The sequence below is a fragment of the Gorilla gorilla genome, chromosome X, assembly GCF_029281585.2.
Source record: "Gorilla gorilla gorilla isolate KB3781 chromosome X, NHGRI_mGorGor1-v2.1_pri, whole genome shotgun sequence".
Lineage (NCBI taxonomy): Eukaryota > Metazoa > Chordata > Mammalia > Primates > Hominidae > Gorilla > Gorilla gorilla.
Window position 1 is genome coordinate 154,554,399 of NC_073247.2, and position 10,425 is coordinate 154,564,823.

Genomic DNA, 10,425 nt, shown 5'->3' on the forward strand with positions numbered 1-10,425 from the left:
TATTTATTTATTTATTTATTTATTTGAGAAGGAGTCTCACTCTGTTGCTCGGGCTGGAATGCAATGGCGCAATTTCAGCTCACTGCAACTTTCGCCTCCCAGGTTCAAGTGATTCTCCTGCCTCAGCCTCCTGAGTAGCTGGGATTACAGGTGCACGCCACCATGCCCAGATAACTTTTGTATTTTTAGTAGAGACTGGGTTTCACCATGTTGGTCAGGCTGATCTCAAACTCCTGACCTCGTTTTCTGCCCACCTCAGCCTCCCAAAATGCTGGGATTACAGGTATGAGCAACCACTTCAGGCCTAAAGACATCATGTTTAATTAATTTATTAACTCTTCACAATAATGCTAGGAAATGGAATAGCAGAGATGTTAAGCAATTTTTCCAAAATTGCATAGCTATTTAGCCTGAGAGCCAGGATTTAAACTGAGGCAATCTATCTTCAGAATCTTCACTCTTAACCACTATGCTATATGTTGTATAATTTTGCAAAGACACATACATATCCAAAGACATATATTAATAAGAGTATGAAGATGGGGCAGTTATTTACATTTTCCTCCAAATGCAATGTTGAAATATGATTTCTGGTGTTGGAGATGAACCTAGTGAGAGGTGTTTTGGTCATGGAGTACATCCTTCATGAATGGCTTGCTGCTGTCCTTGAAGTAGTGAGTGAGTCTCACTCTGTTAGTTCGTGCAACGGCTGTTTGTTTGAAAGAGCCTGGCATCTCTCTCTTGCTCCCTCTCTTGCCATATAACTTGCTTGTTCTCTCTCTACCTTCCACCATGGGTAAAAACTCCCTGAGGATTCACTAGAAACCAAGAAGTTGTGGGTGCCATGCTTGTACAACCTGCAGAACCATGAGCCAAATAAATCTTTTGTCTTTATAAATTGCCCAGTCTTAGGTATTCCTTTAAAGCAATGCATAATGGACAAATACAAGCAGAAGTCAGGACAAAACAATAGATTAAGATAAGACAGGAAACTTGTATAGATCAATAATGAAAGAGTAACATGTCCCAAGGATGTGATTAGCACACTGCTCTGCATCTGAGGTCAAGAAAGTGTGTGTGTGTGTGTGTGTGTGTGTGTGTGAAAGAGAGAGAGAACAGTCCTGATCTAGCTCAGTGTAACTTCAACCGTAATTTAGAAGCTATGAGAAGATCTTATTTCCTGTCTTTTAACTGACAGATCAAAGGGTTCAATAACAATTTTGTAATTATTACAGTTGTTTCCCTTCTTTCATACACCTGTGTTATAGGTAATTATATCCAGACATTCCCTGAAATCCTCTCTGTTTGTTGCCCATACTGTCAGTATTCAATTGACAGATAATAACAGAAATACAGCAACAAGCTCAGTACTGCAGGCACTACATCACTCTTCCTCTGATGTTATATTTATATCTTTTAAGTTATCTCTTTAAAAAGTGCAGTTGAAAACAAGTGCAAAGTCAGGATACATACTAAATACTTTCAGACAAGTTTTCTACAGATATAAAGTAAGTTTACAATTTTTGATAATACCACTTTATTCAATTATAAATCTTATTTTCTCAGCTCCTTGTTTAAAAGTAAGTATGAGTGAGTTACTAGTCACTAGTCATAGGTCCATATAAAACAGGAGAGTTCCCTGATCTCCTTTACAGGACGTGCAACAGGGGTGTGGTTTGCCTGTTCGGTCACTGCCACTGCTCAAAACCCTGAGGAGTGGGAGAGCATGCAGATAGACAGGTGCAGGAGCTGAAGTGGGCATGTGTTACAATGTGCCCTTTTAGCCCTGCCATCCACAGACAGCTTTAGTGTTAACCAGCTCAATGGACCCTCTGCCTTTCGGCAAGGGCATGGGGCTAGTGTGACAGCTTTCTGCATCCCAAGCTCCTGCCCAGCATCCCGGGAAGAACTGGGTCACACACGGGCTTGAAGCATAAATGCGGGGTTTTATTGAGTGGTGAAGGTGGCTCTCAGCAAGATTGATGGGGAGCCAGCAAGGGCGATGGAGTGGGAAGATGATCTTTCCCTGGAGTCTGGCCATCCAGTGGTCAAATTCCTTTCCAACCGCCCCCAGACGAACTCCTCTCAGAGTTCAGGCATTCCTCTTCTCTCTTTCTTTGTCGCATTGTTTTGCCATCAGTCTGCTTGTCTTGTCTTCTCACCTGCTGGTCTGCTTCTGGAGTCTGCAGTTTTAGGTTTATATGGGTACAGGATAGGGGGTGTGGCAGGCCAAAAGACAACTTTTTGGGCATGAAAACAGGAATGCCTGTCCCCATTTAGGGCTGTGGGTCTCCAGGCTTGAGGGTGGGGCCTTTGACAGTGAACCGCCCTCTTCTACCCTGTGTTTCCCTCTCTCCTGTCCAAATGACTTATATGACCTTTGTTATAAATAGACGACCAATAACTCCAGAAGCTCCCAGGTCCAAACATAAGAATAAATTGAGGAGGAAAAAAAAAACTTTTTTTTTCTGAGTTGAGATTAGGTAATATTAAGAACTTTGAACAGCCAGAGTGGAGCACAAAGGCATCTGGTATTTAGGAGAAAAAAATGCACCATTATTTGACTCATTGATTCATTTAAATCTAATGTCGCCAGGCATGGTGGCTCACATCTGTAATCCTAGCACTTTGGGAGGCCAAGGCAGGTGGATCACCTGAGGTCAGGAGTTCCAGACCAGCCTGGCCAACATAGTGAAATACCGTCTCTACTAAAATACAAAAATTAGCTGGGCATGGCGGCACATGCCTGTAATTCCAACTGCTCAGGAGGCTGAGACATGAGAATCGCTTGAACCCAGGTGGTGGAGGTTGCAGCGAGCCAAGATTGTGCCACTGCACTCCAGCCAGGGTGACAGAGTGAGACTCCATCTGGAAAAAAACAAAACAAAACGAAACAAAACAAAAAGTAATGTATTATTCAAGGTCCCCCATAAAGCCTACACTAAGAATGGTGATATGTGATATGATTTGGCTGTGTCCCCACCCAAATCTCATCTTGAATTCCCACATGTTGTGGGAGGAGCCTGGCGGGAGTTAATTGAATCATGGGGGCAAATCTTTCCCATGCTGTTCTCGAGATAGTGAATAAATCTCACAAAATCTGATGCTTGTATAAGAGGAAGTTTCCCTGCACAAGCTCTCTCTCTTTGCCTGCCGCCATCCATGTAAGATGTGACTTGCTCCTCCTTGCTTTCCACCATGATTATGAGGCCTTCCCAGCCATGTGGAACTGTAAGTAAGTCCATTAAAAATTTTTTTTTTTTTGTAATTTGCTCTGTCTCAGGTTTGTCTTTATCAGCAGCATGAAAATGGACTAATACAGTAAACTGATACCAGTAGAGGGGGGGACTCCTGTAGATACCCAAAAATGTGGAAGTGACTTTGGAACTGGGTAACAGGCAGGGGTTGAAAAAGTTTGGGAAGCTCAGAAAAAGACAGGAAAATGTGGGAAAATTTGGAATTCCATAAAGACCTTTGAATGGCTTTGATCAAATTGCTAATAATGAAATTGACAATGAAATCCAGGCTGAGGTGGTCTCAGATGGAGATGAGGGACTTGTTGGGAACTGGAGCAAAGGTGACTCTTTTTATGTTTTAGCAAAGAGACTGGCATCATTTTGTCCCTGTCCTAGAGATTTGTGGAACTTTGAACTTGAGAGAAATGATTTAGGGTATCTGGAGGAAGAAATTTTTAAGGAGCAAAGCATTCAAGAGGTGACTTAGGTGCTGTTGAAGGCATTCAGTTTTAAAAGGGAAACAGAGCATGAAAGTTTGGAAAATTTGCAGCCTGATAAAGCATTAGAAAATAAAATCCCATTTTCTGAGGAGAAATTCAAGCTGGCTGCAGAAATTTGCATACATAATTAGAAGCCAAATGTTAATCACTACAACAATGGGGAAAATGTTGCCAGGGCATGTCAGGGGCATTTGTGGCAGCCCTTCCCATCACAGACCTGGACATTTAGGAGGAAAAACATGGTTTTGTGGGCCTGGCCCAGGGTCCCTCTGCTGTGTGCAGTCTAAGGCTTGGTGCCCTGTGTCCCAGCACTCCAGCTGTGACTCAAAGTGGCAAAGGTACAGCTCGGGCAATGGCTTCAGAAGGTGGAAGCCCTAAGCCTTGGCAGCTTCCACATGGTGTTGCGCCTGTGGGTGCACAGATGTCAAGAACTGAGGTTTGGGAACCTCTGCCTGGGTTTCAGAGGATGTATAGAAACACCTGGATGCCCAGGCAGTTTACTGCAGGGGTGGGACCCTTGTGGAGATCCTCTGCTAGGGCAGTGTGGAAGGGAAATGTGGGGTCAGAGCCCCCACACAGAGTCCCTACTGGGGCACTGCATAGTGGAGCTGTGAGAATAGGACCACTGTCCTCCAGGCCCCAGAATGGTAGATCCACTGACAGCTTGCACCCTGAACCTGGAAAAGCTGCAGACACTCAACGCCAGCTTGTGAAAGCAGCCAGGAGAGGGGCTATGTCCTGCAAAGCCAGAGGGGCAGAGTTGCCCAAGACCATGGAAACCCACCTTTTGCATCAGCATGACCTGGTTGTGAGACATGGACTTAAAGGAGATTATTTTGGAGCTTTAAGATTTGACTGCCCCGCAGGATTTCAGACTTGCATGGCACCTGTAACCCCTTTTGTTTTGGCCAATTTCTCCCATGTGGAACAGCTGTATTTACCTAATGCCTGTACCCCCGTTGTATCTAGAAAGAAACTAACTTGCTTTTGATTGTGCAAGCTCATAGGCGGAAGGGACTTGCCTTGTCTCATGTTAGACTTTGGACTGTGGACTTTTGAGTCAATGCTGAAATGAGTTAAGACTTCGGGGAACTGTTGGGAAGGCATGATTGATTTTGAAATGTGAGGACATGAGATTTGGGAGGGCCAGGAACAGAATGATGAGATTTTGCTATGTCCCCACCCAAATCTCATCTTGAATTCCCATGTGTTGTGGGAGGGACCCAGTGGGAGGTCATTGAATCATGGGGGCAAGTCTTTCCCATGCTGTTCTTGTGATAGTGAATAAGTCTCACGAGATCTGATGGTTCCGTAAGGGGGAGTTTTCCTGCACAGTATCTCTCTCTTTGCCTGTCACTATCCACTTAAGACGTGACTTTCTCCTCCTTGCCTTCCACATGATTGTGATGCCTTCCCAGCCATGTGGAACTGTAAGTCTAGTCTATTCAACCTCTTTTTTTTTTAATTGCCCAGTCTCAGGTATGTCTTTGTCTTTATCAGCAGTGTAAGAATGGATGAACAGAAGTGGATTTACTATACAAGAGACTTTTTCGGGGCACTGCTTGTGAGGGAAAAATGGGGAAAAAAGGCCAGAAGAACCATTACACCACAATACAGGGTGGACACTTGTGAAGGAAAGAGAGAAGGCAGAAAGTTTATATGATGTGGCTTAGAATACAGAACAGTTACTCTAACCCTAGGCTTAAGAGAGTTCGGCAAGGCCAAAGGAAAATCATAAAGCAAAAGTCAGCTATCAAAGGAGTCTTTTTCTTTTCTTTTTTTTTTTTTTTTTTTTTTGAGACAGAGTGAGTCTCACTCTGTTGCCCAGGCTGCAGTGCTGTGGCATGATCTTGGCTCACTGCAACCCCTGCCTCAAGTGATTCTCCTGCCTCAGCCTCCTGAGTAGCTGGGACTACAGGTGCACGCCACCATGCCTGGCAAATTTTTTTTTTTTTTTTTTTTTTTAAGTAGAGATGGGGTTTCACCATATTGGCCAGGCTGGTCTCGAACTCCTGACCTTGCAATCCACCTGCCTTGCCTCCCAAAGTGTTGGGATTACAGGCATGAGCCACTGCACCTGGCCAAGTTTTAAATCTCCCAGAAGCTTGTCTGCTTCAGCATTCCTGCTGTGCTTCCTCACAGGCTGAGAGCAGGATGGAGGTTAGGAGGGCCTCCACAGGAATACAATGGTAGATCAGAGTATAGCAGCAGGACCGCCTGTCAACTGCGGTCAGAGACCTCAGAGCAATTGAATGTCTGAAAGGTTGGTTTTCATGCCTCCAGGCCTATAATACACTCAACATTGTACTAAACACTAAATAAATGGGATAGGAGCAGATTGGTAGGTATTATGCACTGGATGTTTGTGTCCCCCACAAATTCAATGTGTTGAAGCTGTAACCCTTAATGTGATGTTATTAGGAGGTGGGGCTTGGCAGAGGTAATTCGATTTAGATGAGTTAAAGAGGGTGGTGCTCCCAGGATGTAATTTAGTGTCCTTATAAGAAGAGGAACAGATAGTAGAGCACTTGTGCTCTCTCTCTGCCATGCAAGGATACAGCAAGACAGCCACCATCTACAAGCCAGGAAACAGGCCCTCACTAGGAAGGAAATCTACTGATGCCTCTAGAACAGTGAGAAATAAATGTCTGTTGTTTAAGTCACCCAGTCTATGTTATGTTATAATAGCAGCCTTAATAAATTGAGGTAGATATGAAAGAAGATGCTGGTCATGCCCTTAAGGTGCTAAGAATATATGGGTGGAAGCAGACAAACCAAAAAATACAAGATAAAAAATAGAAATGCACCAAATAGTATCATTAAACATGTATCGTGGAATCATATCTACCTCAAAAAGTGTGAAAATTGAGAGGGCAGTTAGAATGGCATTGCTAGGGTTCAGGGGAAAATATGATGACCTAGGTAAGTGAAATCAGAAAAGAAATGTGGAAAAGCATCTAAGATACATTTCAGAGGTGGAATTGACAGTAGCTAGTGAGTAACTACATGGAAGATAGAAACAAACCAGAGAATATTATTACTATAGCAAATTGATCCTATATTCACAAACCATTTTGTGATCATATCTACAAATTTATCTCCTGTGTATTAGCAGAGAAGCCTCTTTGCAGATAACTGGACCCAGTTCTTGAGACGAGTATATACAGTCATGTGTTGTTTATGGGGATACATTCAGAGAACTGCATTCTTAGGCAATTTCATCATTGTGCAAACATCATAGAGTATACTTACACAAACCTAGACGGTATAGCCCATTGTAGACCTAGGCTATAAGGGACAGCCTATTGCTTCTAGGCTACAAACCTATATTGCATGTTACTGTACTGAATACTACAGACAATTGCAACACAATGGTAAGTATTTGTGTATCTAAATATATTGAAAACTAGAAAATGTACAGTGCAAATATGTTGTAAAAGATACAAAAATATGGCTCAGCTGTATAGGAGGCTTACTGTGACTTGAACTTGAAGGGCTGGAAGTTGCTCTGAGTCAGTGAGTGAGTGGTAAGTGAATGTGAAAGCTTAGGACATTACTGTATACTACCATATGCTTCATAAACACTGTACACTTACTTAGGATACTCTAAATTTATTGAATAAATTCTTCTGTACTAATACCCTTAGCTTACTGTGCATTTTTAGTTTATAAATTTTAATTTTTTAAACATTTTGACTTTTATAATGACACTTAGCTTCAAATACAAACACATTGCACAAGTGTAAAAATTATTTTTCTTCTTTTTTCATGTAAGACGGGTTATGTGCCAACATCTTAACAAGGTGGGAGGGTGGCGTATCTCACGCATGTGTGTGAACACCCAATCATCATGCTTATGAACTACGAAATTATTATTTCTTTATATCCTTATTCTATAGGCTTTTTAATTATCTTACATTTGAAACATTTTTGTTAAAAGCTAAGCTGCAAACAAACGAATTAGCCTAAGCCTACACAGTGTCATAATTATCAGCATCACTGTCTTCCACCTCCACAGCTTGTCCCAATGGAAGGAATGGAAGGTCTTCAGGGCCTCTCACGTGCATGGAGCTGTCATCTCCTGTGATAACAATGCCTTCTTCTGGAATACCCCCTGAAGGAACTGCCTGAGGCTGTTTTGTAAGTAGGAAGAGTACACTCTAAAATACTGATAAAAAAGTATAGTATAGTGAATACATAAACCAGTAACATAGTCATTTATTGTCATTTTCAAGTATTATGTACGGTACATAATTGTACGTGCTGCAGTTTTATATGACTGGCAGTGCAGTAGGTTTGTTTACACCAACATCACCACAAACACATGAGTAACTTGTTGTGCTAGGAGCTTATGGCAGCTACAGCTTCACTAGGCAATAGGAATTTTTCAGCTCCATTATAATCTTAAGGAACTGCCATCATAGATGTGGTCTGTCATTTACTTCAATGTTGTTACATGGTGCCTGAGCATGCCTGTCCTGTAAGTTACTAACCTGGCAGTGAGTTTTATTAATTATCACTGTCTTGTAAGTTTGAGGAAGATTTTTCAGTCCCATATAAGTTGACAATTCTATGTAAACTAGTACCACTGATATCCTGGAGTGTGATCATTTCTCCGATTTACTGCTCTCCTTTTTGAGACCCTGTCTGAAACCAACATCTGACATTTTTCTTTGACATTTCTTCTTAATGGAAATGGAAATTGAATAATCAACATGTGACAATGTTTGAAAGCTTTTGCTTTGTCTGTGAGGTGCAGTCTATGTCCAAATAATTGATATCTATCTCTTAGGAAAGAGAATATATGAATAGCTCCTCTCAGAGTTCATGGTGATGTACCAATCACTGTGTATCTTCCTTAGAAATCTGCAACCCAAATGCCCATCAATGATAGACTGGATTAAGAAAATGTGGCACATATACACCATGGAATGCTATGCAGCCATAAAAAAAGGATGAGTTCATGTCCTTTGTAGGGACAGGGATGAAGCTGGAAACCATCATTCTCAGCAAACTAACACAGGAACAGAAAACCAAACATCACATGTTCTCACTCATAGGTGGGAATTGAACAATGAGAACACACGGACACAGGAAGGGGAACATCACACACTGGAGCGTGTTGTGGGGTGGCGGGAGGGGGGGAGGGATAGCATTTGGAGATATACCTAATGTTAAATGACGAGTTAATGGGTGCAGCACACCAACATGGCACATGTATACATATGTAACAAACCTGCACGTTGTGCACATGTACCCTAGAACTTAAAGTATAATAATAATTTAGAAAGACCTTTAAAAAAAAGAAAGAAATTTGGGTAGTGCTGGAAAGTTTGTTTTTGCTCTGGAGACATCTCAGAAAAATAAGAGGAACAGCAAATCTAAACATGACAAATCATTCTTTTGGTTCCTATCATATGATAGGCACTATCACTAACAACAACACATACTACTACTACTACTAATGAAACAATATATAAATATAATCATAACAAATAAATTATACATTTTATTTAAATTTTCTCATAAAGCTGGAATGTATCAATCTCATGAAGTTACCACCTATGCTTTAAAGATTCCTCAAATCTATAAATAAATTTATCCCCAAACCAAGATTTATCAGCATCCTCCAGAAATTTTCAATCCTTACATATATTCAGTATTCATAAGTAGGTTCCAGCTTATTACAGAAAGTAATTTCCATAACCAGGTCTCACGTACAAAATAGATGCAAATGCCCTTCTAGAGGGTCTGTCTCAGCACTCAAAAAATTGGATTTTCTTACCTTACAGTTTGCCATCTTGTGCTTTATAGATGTACCAAGCCGATATTAAATTTATTTTATATATATATATATATATTTGATACCTATTATGATTTGAGGGGCCTAGGACATACCTCTTTACAAGAGAGATATGGTACCTTCCTCCATGGAATTTATAATCTAGTGAAAGAAAGAGATAACATACAGTTGAATAAATAAGATGATTATTTAGAGTGATATAACTTATGGAAATTATAAAACAGGTTTCAGCATGCAATGAAGTGTTACGAATACAAATGTTAGACTCACAGACCAACTCCTTCATAAAGTACTTTCTTTCCTTCTTTGTAGCCTTATGTAACTCATGACAAGTGTCACAAATTCATTTACTTAAACTATTTATTGAATATCTACTCGATTGCATTTTTCTAGGCAATGTGGATAAACAAAACCAGCAATGATTCCCGACATTATAAAAATTATTCTAGTGGAAGCAGCATTCCTTGTCATAGGCGTCACTAATACTTATGGTCAGAATGTCCAAATTGTTTCCCAAATTATGTATTGTCTATGTCATATCAATCAACTGGTGCGAAGAAATTTGGAGCTGAGACCACTCAGAGCAGTAAATGTGCTGAGAAAAATCCTAAATTAATTTTAATATAAAAATCATTAGAATGCTGAAGTTGCATATTTATACTTTTCAAGCTGTATATTTTTGTGTTTACTGTGGCTTTGTACTATGTATAATGTAAAAGAAGGAACACAGAAACTTTTTTCTTCCAAATTATAGTGAGTATAATGCACATCATTTACAGAATATTTTAATTAGAGAGTTACATAAGAGGTTAATAAAGCCATCCCAGTCACATTTTTGAATATTAATTTTTTAAATTGTAAAGAAAGATCTGCACAGAAAAAAAGT

General features: G+C 40.6%; 1 non-coding gene across 1 annotated transcript; it reads right to left on the minus strand.

Moving 5' to 3' along the window:
• Window positions 1–7,505: 7,505 nt before the first annotated feature.
• LOC115932568 (small nucleolar RNA U13) lies at window positions 7,506–7,609 on the minus strand. Its single transcript, XR_004068832.1, has one exon. It is a non-coding gene; the product is annotated as a small nucleolar RNA U13 (small nucleolar RNA).
• Window positions 7,610–10,425: the final 2,816 nt, after the last annotated feature.